The sequence below is a fragment of the Podarcis erhardii genome (genome assembly GCF_964252035.2).
Source record: "Podarcis erhardii genome assembly, chromosome: 2".
Classification (NCBI taxonomy): Eukaryota; Metazoa; Chordata; class Lepidosauria; order Squamata; family Lacertidae; genus Podarcis; species Podarcis erhardii.
Window position 1 is genome coordinate 88,384,246 of NC_138498.1, and position 13,354 is coordinate 88,397,599.

A 13,354-nucleotide genomic window follows, 5' to 3' on the forward strand; every position below is an offset into this window, starting at 1 on the left:
CAAAATGTAGAACACAGAGATGACTTTAAGACTGTCATAATACACAGTGATCTGGGAAATGGGTGTGTGGTGGGGGAGAGGTTAAGAAATGGTGCAATGCTCACACAGTCCACACTTAATCTCACGGTGTCATTCAATATTGTTTTAAAGATTTAGTCCCCTAAACCAGCAAAAGTTAGGTGTGTCTATCCTATGCATCTTTCATCAGAAGCAAATTCCTTGTGCAGTGGAGGCCTGAACTTGCTTTCTCAGCTGTAGATCTCATTCCGTTCCATAGCACTTACTCACTAGTAAGTTGATGCAGGACAACACCCTTAGGGGCAAATCATACATTCTAAACGCGCAGTCTGCCACTGAATGGGGGCGCATTTTCCCTTTAAAATAAAAGTTGGGGTGAGGTGGATCTGGACCACAGCACAGAGGATTGGGTTGACTCCTTCCTCCATGATGCAATCCAAATTAAAATTGCCTCCTTGAAGCTCCGCCCACCCTGCAAATGGCAGCCTCTGGGTTATGTGATTCCCATTGAGAGCGCAGTGATGGCGTGTTGGGAGGGGATAACACCCACCTCCCTGTACACCAGGGCCCTGATCACTCCATATGGCTAGTATTTTAAAGGGGGGGGGGATGCAATGGCAAACTAGGAGTTTTAAAATAGCACAGAGTTTGGCCCTTATTTAGCTTCTATCATTTTTAGATGGTCTTAGAGTGAGCGCACTGTAAGCTCCTAAAATGTTTTTCTTACACATTAATCCGAAACAAAGCAGCAGTTCCTACTGATTTCAATGGTGCTTACTTAGACTTGTAGAATCATAGAATTGTAGAACTGGAAAGGGACCCCAGGGGGCATCCATTCCAACCTCCTGCAATGCAAGAATCCTGCCACAGACAACCCTGGGTGGGTTAATAGCCTTCTTGTTAACAGCCAGACACACTGGCCCATCCTTCCATATTCTTACTTCCACTGGCCCATATGACCAGGAGTGTGCATCATATCTGGTGAATTGGGGTGATTTGGGGTAGACTTTCATGTTACTGAGGCAGATTGTGCTATTCACTAGGCATGTTGAGGTAAGAGGAAAGGGAACATCTAACTTGGCAAGTAACTCTGCTGCCCTGGATTTTCCATTAAGTTAGCATAGAATAATAATAATTTAGAAAAAAACAACCTCCTAAATTGTAAGAAATCATTACAAAAGTAACACTTCAAATGTCTGTCCTTTGCAGAATAACTGGATCCATCTATAATCCTAGTGGGAGACAAATAACTTGGAATTTGCTGCCAAGGAGTGTGGTGGAGTCTCCTTCTTTGGAGGTCTTTAAGCAGAGGCTTGACAACCATATGTCAGGAGTGCTCTGATGGTGTTTCCTGCTTGGCAGGGGGTTGGACTCGATGGCCCTTGTGGTCTCTTCCAACTCTATGATTCTATGATTCTATGATTGTTCTTCTTTGAAACATTGTTCTCTGTAGCTCATTTTTTCAGTCAGGTGTCAATTCTGACCAGAAAAGCCAAGACCATACAAAATTCTACTTCAAAACTCTACCTTTGTCTTCAAACTATCTCAGAGCTTGAGGAGGGGCCTCATCCATTTGCCCTCTGGCACAGAGCCCCTTCTCCTTGGCTTTCCTAATGGCTCTTCACCTTTCCTTTTTCTTTTTAATGGCTCATCTCCCAGGTGATTACCTCATTAGGAAACTGCCCTGGCTTATATTTTAACCCTTGCTGAATCCAGAAGTTCATTGTCTGGCACCCAGGTTAACACTCGGAGCACTGAGTAGATTCTAACACATACTAGAGCCAGGAATTTAGGAGAGACTGGCACCCACAAACTCATAACAATATATATATATATTTACTGCATATGCATGCAAAAATACCTTTCAATTCCTGACATTCCTGGAATGGTCTAGGAAAGACTTGCAAACAAGGCTGAGCTAGTTGGTCCAATGGATTGATTCAGATCAGTGAGTTTCCTGCCCTTGATATGCACTGTTGTACAGCAATGCATGCAGTCAGCAGATGGATATGCCTGAGGGATCAGGATCTGCACCGTGTAAGGAACAGCTCTAGCTCAGCATCATCTTACATCAGTTTGTCCCTCGTTGAAAATATACAGCTTGTCCCATGCTTTCTCAAGTCTTTCTCAAGTCTGCCTGCACTGGACTTGCCAACAGAGACAAAACACTGCAAACCCAGCAAAGGAAATTGCACTTGATGATTCACTTCTTGTCAATCACCTGTGTCAAAAAGAAAAAGAAAAAAGAAAAAAGAAAAAAGAAAAAAGAAAGGACAGGAACCTTAAGTCATGTGTTTCCTAACTCTTTTTCTTCTTCTTTTTTAGCCAATCTCTTCTCCTTCGGATTACAGTCTGGACTACGGAATTTCCCGTTTCCTTCTTCCCCTGTTACTCATAATCCTAACTTGCAGTGCAGTCTGCCACCCTGTCAGAAACAAACTTAAAAATAAAGCCCTAAAACTGCCACGGTTCTGTTATTCGAAGGACCTTCTCCTGACAGATTAAACTGGCCACACCTTCAGGACATCAGGGAAGCGTCTTCCATTCATTTCTTCCCCTTCCCAGACATTGGGAGAGATGCAATGGAGAGCATTCTCCAGAAATGCTACCCAGGATATGGAGCTCTCTGTCCCACTCTGATGCCTCCAGGGTAGCTTTTAGGTGCCATCAGAAAATGTGGTTGTTGCAGGGGGCTTTTGGTTTGGCTGGTGGCATTTCCACCACCAAATGTCATATCCAATGCATTATGTTGCTATATTATTCAGGTTTTAATTTACTTTAAAAGCTGATGTTTTATAGTTATTGGTGCTTTTCTGCTGTGTACCATCTTCAGAGCAGGGCTGTGGGACTTCCAGATCTTGTTGGAGTCTCAACATTTGTCAGCCCCAGACAGCATGGCCAGCAGTTGGGGATTATGACAACTGGGGTCCAGAGTCATCTGAAGGGCCTCAGGTTTCCCTCTGCAAAGCAGGTTATCTAATTACGAATAGTTGAATAAAATAAAATATTGTCCTGCCTTTGACCTACCGAGGCTCAATGTTGTTTCACCTGCCTTTATTTTATTTATTCGATTTATATACTGCCCTTCCTCATAAGATCTCAGGGTGGTTCACAGAACAAAATACAGGAAAAAACAGTGCTGTTTTTGTAGAAAAAGAGGTGCCAGAACTCACCACAAATGCCTCCCTTGTTCTCTTATAATGGCAATGGAGCCCACCTGAAAGGTGCCGGAACTGAGTTCCAGTACGTTCTGGCTGAAAAAAAAAAGCCCTGGACGAAAACAAGTAAATAAGTAAAACCAAGGGACACGGGTGGCGCTGTGGGTTAAACCACAGAGCCTAGGACTTGCCGATCAGAAGGTCGGTGGTTCGAATCCCCACAACAGGGTGAGCTCCCGTTGTTTGGTCCCTGCTCCTGCCAACCTAGCAGTTCGAAAGCACATCAAGTGCAAGTAGATAAATAGGTACCGCCCCAGCGGGAAGGTAAACAGCGTTTCCGTGCGCTGCTCTGGTTCGCCAGAAGTGGCTTAGTCATGCTGGCCACATGACCTGGAAGCTGTACGCCGGCTCCCTCGGCCAATAAAGCGAGATGAGTGCCGCAACCCCAGAGTCGGTCATGACTGGACCTAATGGTCAGGGGTCCCTTACCTTTACTAAGTAAAACCAAACAGCAAACCAATAACCCCTGCTTCCCACAGACACATTTAAAAGGCTGTAGAATTCAGTCGTACATTGGAAGTCGAACGGAATCCGCTCTGGAAGTCCGTTCAACTTCCAAAACGTTTGGAAACCAAGGCACAGCTTCCGATTGGCTGCAGGAAGCTCCTGCAGCGAATCGGAAGCCGCAGAAGCTGCCCCAGACGTTCAGGATCCAAAGAACGTTTGCAAACCAGAACACTCACTTCTGTTGCCACCCTCCGGATCTCACGTGGAGGAGGCACATGAAGAAGGACCTCAGAGGATGAATGCAAAGTCCAGGATGGTTTATGCATCTGAAGCCTAACTTGGGGTGGTGTGGGATGACAAGACAAGCATTCAGTGGTTTCCCCTCCCCTTCTGATGACACCACCCTTATTCAAGCAAATGTGCCTTCAAAGTCAGTGGCAATTCTGAGGAACGGACCAAGGATCTGGCTGATGAATTTGTTCAATATCAAAAGCACAGGGGTGGCAATTTAAGCGACAGATAGATATTGGTGGTGTCAGTTGAGGAGGGCAACTCAACACATGCTGTGTGAACTTCCCAGCTGCTGTTCTCTCCATCATCGAAGGGAGATATACCGTTGCAAGCGATAAATGAATACATTGAAACAGCTTATACAGTATTTCAAGTCTGGGTGGTATTTCAAGGATAGCCAATGAAGATAACAGTTTCTCTTTCAAACTGGCAACTCACATGCTCTTTGGGAAATCGTCTTACATGAGCTGCCCAAGTTAGGAGATATGGATGCAGCTGGTTCGCAACACACTATCAGCGCCAGAACTCATTCGCAGGGGAAATCTCCATTCAAACTCATTTCCAAACGACATTTGTGATTCATGAAAGTACGGTAATTGAAGTTGCCATTTTGAATGAACATGCACGGAACAAGTACAGAAAGGGGCAGTCGGATTCAGACAAGAAAAAGACACAAACTGAGCGACACGGAGCAGATTGGGCTGTTTCCCGATGCTGCAGATGCAAGGCAAATCTCATAGTTGCTACACACCCCTAATAAATGCATTTATTAAATAAACAAACAACATTATTTAAAACAGCCACTGTGATAGTGGCTCCAAGTGTGTAAGACTGTAACCATAGGCCAAATTATCTGACCAAATGTGTCTTTTCAAATTAGCATGCAAAACTGCAAATAGAATTTGCACCTGGAGAGAATGGATATTTTATAGACTCAGAGCAGGCAATTTAACCCCTGCCTCTTCTCCTGCAGCCCTAAGAAAAATCCTTTTTCTGAAGCTTCAGTGGCTTAAAAATGGGATTGTACGAATTAATAGAGAATGAGGAAATGAATGACTTCTAGTCACAATGGTTCTATAGCTTGTTACTTCCAGTATCAGGGACATTATTTATGCCACTGAATTCCATGCGAGGAATATTGCGCTCATGTATTGCTTTGGGCTTCCAATTGGCATTTGTTTGGACACTCTGGGTGAAGATACAAATGGGCCATTCTAGCTTCAAAGAAGGGATTTTCCCTTGGTACTATAACAGGGATAGAAAGGGTTAAATGATCCCTTTTACAACTTTGATCCCACTAACTTTTTAATTGTGCTGTTTGTTTGTTTGTTATTTTTATTAAATTTGAATACCACCCTTCATCTGTAGATATCACGGTGGTTCATACTTGCAATATATTTTTTAAAAAAGAAACCACTATTTGTGCTAAATGCAAGGAGCAAAAAACAGCCACATTGTTGCGCTTATAAAATTAAGATATTTCTTTCAGTCCCTGGTGGCAGGAACTAACAGGAGGCAAAAATGACCGTCTTCCAGGGTCCCTTGGCGGTCAGGCCAAGATGTGTGTGAGACAGGTGGGTGGACAGCTGGCCAAGTGAAAGCATTCAATGTCTTCTTCCAGTTAAGCCTGTAATTCAAGAAGCACCTCCTGGCCTTTAAATAAAGAGAGAGAGAGAGAGGAAGAAGAAGAAGAAGAAGAAGAAGAAGAAGAAGAAGAAGAAGAAGAAGAAGCACAAAACACCTTTCTTATTGGCTCAAATTCATATCTCCAGAAGGAATAGCCTTCCTCCGGTGAGATCTTGTAGCCCATTTTTATTCAGCACAGTGACACATATATTTCAAAGCCAGGAGCTTCTTCAGCTAATAATGAAAGGGCTTTGTACGTAGGCAGATGGGCTGTTTTGACCGCATTCATTTGCAGTCCTTGAACAGATAAGAACTCCAAGTCCTCTTAATGCTACTGAACTATTGACACAAAGAACGTGTTTATCCTCTGCTGCCGTGCTGCAGCGCAAAGTAGAAAAATCGGCAGCTGCCCAAGGGTCCATTGTTTATAAGGTTTCTCGAGGGCATTCAGGTAACCTGGCTGTTATGTTTTCACTTTGACACCGCTTATGCAATTTGGCAACTGGCCAGTCTAACAATACCAGCTCGCAACACTGGATTCCCCTCTGCATGTGCATCTTGGATTGTGGTGGGAAGGGGGGTGGGGAAGAGGTTGTACGCAGACAACATAGCAACAATGGGCAATATGGACCCCTCCAGATGTTGCTAGACTACAACTCCAGTCATCCCTGACCATCAGCTATACTGTTTAGGCTGATAGGAGTTGGAATTCTAAGCACACTTAGACAACTGCAAGTTCTTCGCCCTAGGAAAGGGATCTTGAGGATGGGGTTGATAGCTCAATGACAGCATCTGTCTGTGCCAGTTTTGAAGGAGTTGGATTTCACTTTTGCCTACAATATTGAAGGGGGACAACAAAGTCCCTAAGACACCTAGGACGGTAAAATAAGGTAAGTGGCACATTCCCTTTCCTTGTCTCTCGCATCAGATATGCAGTCAACTTGCTATCGAAGAACGCTCTCTGCATTTGGAGCAGGTGTAAAATCTTCGCCCTCCTTGGAACAGCTTTTCAATTAAAAGATTTAAATCAAACAAACATGCAAAGAAAGGCACACAAAAGTCTGCCTGAAGGCTGGAGGGGATGGTGAAGTAGAAACCAGCACCGGATTTGGAGCAAGTTCATGTAGCATTTGAGGAGCAAAATCGGAGGAAAATACTGAAGCATTAAAAAAACCTGAAAGGGGACCTGTATTTGAAGGCAAATCTGTTGGCTTCCCAAACTTAGGGGACATTGGCTCTCCTTTCAGTCAAGTCATTTTTAATATGAGCTGCAAGTGCTTCTCTGACTCCCCCCCCCTCCAATTGAAATGACTGGAATTCACCCAGGCTGCAACGGTGTGACCAGGGGCCCTCTGCTGGTCAAGCCTGAGGCATCAAGGCAAATGCTGATTGTGTTGGTTTTGGTTTGATTCATCCTTCCATCATCCCTGGGCCATTGCAAGCAAAGGGTCTGTGCTTCCCACTGATCTAGGGGCAGGGATGAACATTGCAAAGTGGGGAAAGATCCTATGGGACAATAGTCTGAGGTCTGGGCTTAGGGGAGGCCACCTTTTCTTTGACCACACATTATTGAAAACTACTCTGATATTTCATAACATATAAAGGAATATAATCTTTTTTTAAAAAAATCAATAATAATAATAATAATAATAATAATAAATGCTGTTATTGGTTGGCAGTTTTAAAGAAACCACTTCCCATGGAAGCACCTGAGGTTGCCGTTTTTGCTGGCACATTGCAGCAGTGAATGGGTGCTTGGATCCGGTCCATTCACCTTCTAAATCCGGTCTGTGGACGGTCTGGGAATCAGTGTGTTTTTACATGAGTACAATGTGTCCTTTTATTTAAAATGCATCTGTGGGTTATTTGTGGGGCATAGGAATTCGTTCATTATTATTTTTCTAAATATAGTCCGGCCCCCCACAAGGTCTGAGGGACAGTGGACCGGCCCCCTGCTGAAAAAGTTTGCTGACCCCTGCCCTATATTATGGGGCTACATAGGGCACAACCTCCTTCCTCCTTGTTGCCATGCTATCCCCCTTCAAGTATTCAAAGCTCATGCAATGAGCCCTGGAAGATCACAGCTCCCAATCACGCAGGGAGCCTGCTTACTATGTGAGCTGAGAAGGCTCTCTGCTGCACAAGTTCAGCCCCCAGTGCAAAGTGGTGGGGAAAAGACCAGGGGCTTCATCCCCACCTTCATATAATAACTGGGGGGGGGGAGAGAACAACTGAAAGGGACTTCAATGGTTTCTAAAGCACTGGGATGCTCTCCTCTCCATCCACTAGGGGGCAGGCCAATTTGTAGGAGAGAGACTTCACCAGGGATCGGCCTACAGGTCACCAGCATTGTCTTTATGTTTCAGACTTTTTTATTTTATTGTGTTTTTATGGCATTGCTTATATTTCGCAGCATTTGCATTAGCTGCCTTCCCTTTGTTGTCACCTGAAAACTGTGCTATTCAGGCAGGTCTTTGCTAGGTGCATTCTTTTCACCAGCTAATTTTTACTGATGTTGATGTTAATTTTGTATGCTGCCTACTGCCTTGCAGTATTTATATGAATTTATTTATTTTATTTCATTGGCATCCCACCTTTTTCTCCAAGGAGTCCGAGGTGGTGTACATGGCTCTCCTCCTCCTCCTTCAATCCCCACAACAAACTTGTGAGGTAGGTTAGTCTGAGAGGCAGTGAGTGGACCCCAAGTGAGCTTCATGGCCAAGGTTTTGGGGGGTTTTTTTTACCCTGTTTACCCAGATCCTAGTCCGATGCTCTAAGCACTACACCACAGGGGTTCTTGAAGTGAAATGCAGTCTGTAAATATTTCAATACTAGTGGCTCACCAACCCCTCTGTCATTCCCCCCACATTAACTCTATTCCCACCCCATGGAACTACTAAATTTGCTTTTCACCTTCCCAGTCCCATTGCTGATGCCACTTCTCTCATCTATTCTTCAGCCCTGCTTTGCACCCCTGTTTTCACCTTCTCCCCATGTCCATGTCTCTCCCCCTTCTTTTTTTACAATTCCCCTTGCACACAAATCACCCCAAGGCAACCTCTGCATCTTCCTCCACCCACACATTGCAACTATTACAAATCCTTTTCACCTTCTGCCCAGTTATGAAGTCACCATTCCCTCTCCAAATCTTCCAGGGCAGGATTACAGCTTTACATTTTTATATATCTAGGAAGAAACAAAACAAATCCTTCTACCTAATCTACCTCATAAGGCTGTTGTGAAGATATAATGACTTGACTCCATATATATGTCACCTTTGAAGGAAGGGCTTAGAAGTTAGGGTCTGGTTTTTGTCTAGGGCACTCAAATGATTTTCGGAGATTGACTTGCAGAATCTCTTTCCAATGGGCTAAGGGGTTTGCAGGCTTTAGCATCCTTCTGATAGGAAAACTCTCTGCTCTGGGTCCACAAGGAAGATTGCAGGCAGGTCCCTTGGCTATTAGGCAAGATTGAAATAACAGATCTGTCCAGGCAGGTTATTAATCAACTTTCACTTCCTTGAAAGGAGAAATGTAACTACAATTGCATGCACTTTTGCATAGTGCAAGTTAATGCTATGCACCTGGTTTTATGGGCTTGGAAATCCCATTCGGCCCCCTGATAACAAGGCCTAGAATAGATGACGGAAATCCTCAGTCTGGCACCTCAAAAGTGAATGACATATATGTGGAGGCACACCTTGCAGTAATTCAGTTCAGCTCTCAACAGCCTTGCAGAGAAGGCCTTATCCCCCCACTCTTGCATAACATCTCTGTTGTTTTAAGACATCTGCCTGCAATCCCCACTTTGGACAAACACCCGAGTGTTTTTCTATTGGGATGACGTCAAAACCTGCAATCTCCCCCACATATGTCATTTCAACACCAGCAGAGATCACAGCTTTCCTGGCAAGCTCTCCGTTGCTGTCACTGAATGACAGAAATCCCATAAAGGCAGCTTCGATCCAGGCAGCATGGTTAATCGGTTACCAAATGGCAGCACGTGCGGTCCAGATTGCTATGCCAGAGGAATAATATCTGCTTGCATTGTTAGCTGTCCCTGGTGGATTCTTTCAGCAGCAGAGGTCAGAAAACCTGTGGCCAAAAGAGAAAATTGCTTCCAAGCTGGAAAATGTTCTGAACAGGGCAACTAAAAGATCAAGGGGATGGAGCGGCACCCCGATGAAGAAAGGGTGAAATGTTTGGGGCTTTGTAGCTTAGATCAGGCTAATGGCCCATCTCTACAGTATCTTGTTCACACAGTGGCGAGCTAGATGCCTGTGGGAGACAGCAAGCAGGATTCAAGTACAAGAGCAGCTTCCCTTCCTGTGGGTTCCAGCAACTGGTATTCAGAAGCACTGAGCTTTCAATTGTGGAGGACAGAGCTGTTGGCCATGGACAGACCTGTAGTTCTCCAGCCAGGCAATGTGAGCAAAAATACACATACTAGAGTAAGAATGCACAGATTCGTGAAAACTGCACACAAAAGGCATTTTATTAGGGGAAATGACTTTGCAAAAAAATGTCCCTAGTAGGGGAAAATGCACACAAAAAGTGTGCTCTAGGAGAGATTTGCTCTAAAGTGCTGGTGCATTTTCATGAGGACCTTAAAAAACAAACAAAAAAAATGCACTGAAGTTATCATATTCACCCATCTCTACCTGTCACCCATCAGCCAGGACTGATGGGAGAGGGAGTCCAATAACATCTGGAGGGCAGCAAGTTCTCCATCTCTGCTGCAAATTATACTTTTTCTCAACTTCTAATAAGTTACTGGGTTGGGGGCTGCGGGACAACGATGGTGGCACAACTCTGCATCCTCTCCTGGTAATGGTTCCATGACAGTTTGATATCAAGCATTTATAGCAGCCTTTCTTTTTCAAAATCAACATATCGACTGAATATAAGGAACGTGCTTGGTGCCCAGTTGCCCAAGGGCAAACCCAGATTCCACAGAATCAGTAAAGACCCAGCTCCCAGCTCCCAGGCATCCATGTTTTGGTACTGTGTTGAAGGACAACATTGCAGAACTGAATATCAGACTAGACAAAACTTTTTTGCGGCATCCCATCCCTAAGCATTTAAGGACATTTTGCTGCAGCCAGGAGAGCTGCAGGAGTACAGCAGGTGCCGTCATTCTATTTATAGGCTTATCAGATGTCAGCTAAAACTGTTTGCACTTTCTATAGATTATACATCAAGTACAACAAGACAACACTTCAGAGTCTGTGCTGGTGGAGGGGAAGGTGCATTAGCCCAGGTTAAATGCATCTGCTTAATTGAATGCATCTGGGAAAGGACACATGCTCTGGCCCTCTGCCCAGAACTTCTCTCAAACTCCCAGAAAGCCGAGCTGATTGCTTTACAAACACTATTGTGTCAGGAGGAAAATTGGAGGTATGTGTGTGCACGCTTTTAAAAACGAGGCAACATTATGGGGCAGGAAGTCGTTTTCAGGCCGAAGTCCATTTACAGATGCCTTAAAATAATACCCTCTTGCACGTGGATTTTGCTGAAGATATTCCAACAGCAGCCTATTGCAGTCTTGCATGCGACTCAGCAACACCTTTGAATTTGGGAGCTTGCACCTGTGTGGCTTTACTGAAACCCAATCTGAGTCTGTTATTTCCAAGCAGCAGAATGAATGAGCTGAAATATGTGAGCTTCTCAATACATTCAGCTCCATAGGGGTAGTTTTTCTTCATTCCATATGCATAAGATATTCAAGTGTGCATATTATCTCTGATACTGAATACACATGAGCTCAGTGTTAACAGGGTTGGAAGCATCCACAGATTTATTTCAGTTGTCAAACCACTACCAGCTCCCTGTCAATGGATCCAGTTTCTCTCTGACATTCTGAGTGACCATTTTATGACAAAGGAAAGAAGACTGGGAGACACTGCTATATAATCAGGGGCAATTTTGCTCAGCTACCTGCAATGGCCAGTAGAAATGATTGTGTCTAGATCAGGGGTATGCAGTAACCACAAGATTCAGTAAAGACCCCAAATTGCTGCTTCAGTCTGAAGCACTGCCTGTTTGCTTCACAAGGCTGCCTGATTTGGCTTGGGCCCCAAGGTCAAATCCACTTTGGAAGGAAAACACAGCTTCATTTCCCCATCCCATTCATTATTATGGGGAAATCAAAACACCTATTTCCCCCCCTTTTGGCAGAAGTAGGTAAAATTTGTGGTATGGTAACCTCTCTCAGAGTAGACAAATTATAGGCAGATAGGTCCAGGGGTTTTTATGCTGGACACCTTTAAAATATATTGTTTGGTTTAAAAAAGGAATAGTCTATAACTTTATTCTTTGGTGGAGCTTTATGAAATTTGCAAGCCCAGTACTTCCTCCTGATGGGGTGAATTCAGAAAAGTCCATGTAGTGGTTTTCCTACAAGAGCAACTTCTACTGCTGGGATGGTTGGAAAAAGGATTCCCTTAAATCTCCCCTGGTGTTTAATTATAGGCCTGACCTGTCAGCCATAGCCAGCATGGTGTAGTGGTTAAGAGTGGTAGACTCGTAATCTGGGGAACCGGCTTTGCGTCTCCGCTCCTCCACATGCAGCTGCTGGGTGACCTTGGGCCAGTCACACTTCTTTGAAGTCTCTCAGCCCCACTCACCTCACAGAGTGTTTGTTGTGGGGGAGGAAGGGAAAGGAGAATTTTAGCTGCTTTGAGACTCCTTAGGGTAGTGATAAAGTGGGATATCAAATCCAAACTCTTCTTCTTCTCTCTCTCAGGGGTACTCTGGCATTTGTTCTATTTCCCTTCTCCTTCCCTTCTTCCCCTCACAGTTTCCTTAAACGGTGAGATGAAATACAAGTAGCTTAGCTTTCCGCAGACTCTTGCCTGGAGGGATTTTTTGGCACCTGAGTCGCCAAGGCACCATGCGATGCTTCAGCGGGTCCCCATTTTGATTGAAGGTACCTCATGTGCAGATCCCGTTTTGCTTCAGACAAACTGAGAATCCCACCAAAGCACTCCACATTGGGTTGGGAGTCATCAAAATCTGCTGCACACCCTTATTCAATGCTATTTTTCTTGACAAAGAGGTGCTGGAACTCCCCATGAACATCTCCCTCTTTCTCTTAGAATGGCAATGGCGCCTTACCTGAGAGGAGCCAGAACTGAGTTCCGGCAAGTTTCATCTGGTAAAAAAGTCCTGTATACATTCCCTCCAGAATCAGAGGCAATGTGCTTCTGAATATCAATCGCTGAGGGACAATAGCAGGAGAGGGCTATTATGCTCATGTCCTGTATAATGCTTATGAGAGCCAGTGTGGTGTAGTGGTTAAGAGCAATGGACTCGTAATCTGGTGAACCAGGTTCGATTCCCCACTCCTCCACGTGCAGCTGCTGGGTGACCTTGGGCTAGTCACGCTTCTCTGAAGTCTCTCAGCTTCACTCACCTCACAGAGAGTTTGTTGTGGGGGAGGAAGGGAGAGGAGATTGTTAGCCACTTTGAGACTCCTTAGGGTATTGATAAAGCGGGATATCAAATCCAAACTCCTCCTCCTCCTCCTGTTTGTTGGCTTCCCACAGGCCTCTGGTTGGCCTCAGGATGCTGAACTAGCCTTTGTAATGATCCACCAAGACCCTTCTCATGTTTGTAAGCAGCACACAAGTCCATGGACATGTAAATTTTCTGCGGTGATGCCTAGCAGTCCACCATCAATCCTAGTTGCGTTTTTTAAAAAATTAATCTGCATTTGCCACAATAATCCTAATGAATAGAGTTGTAAATCATGCC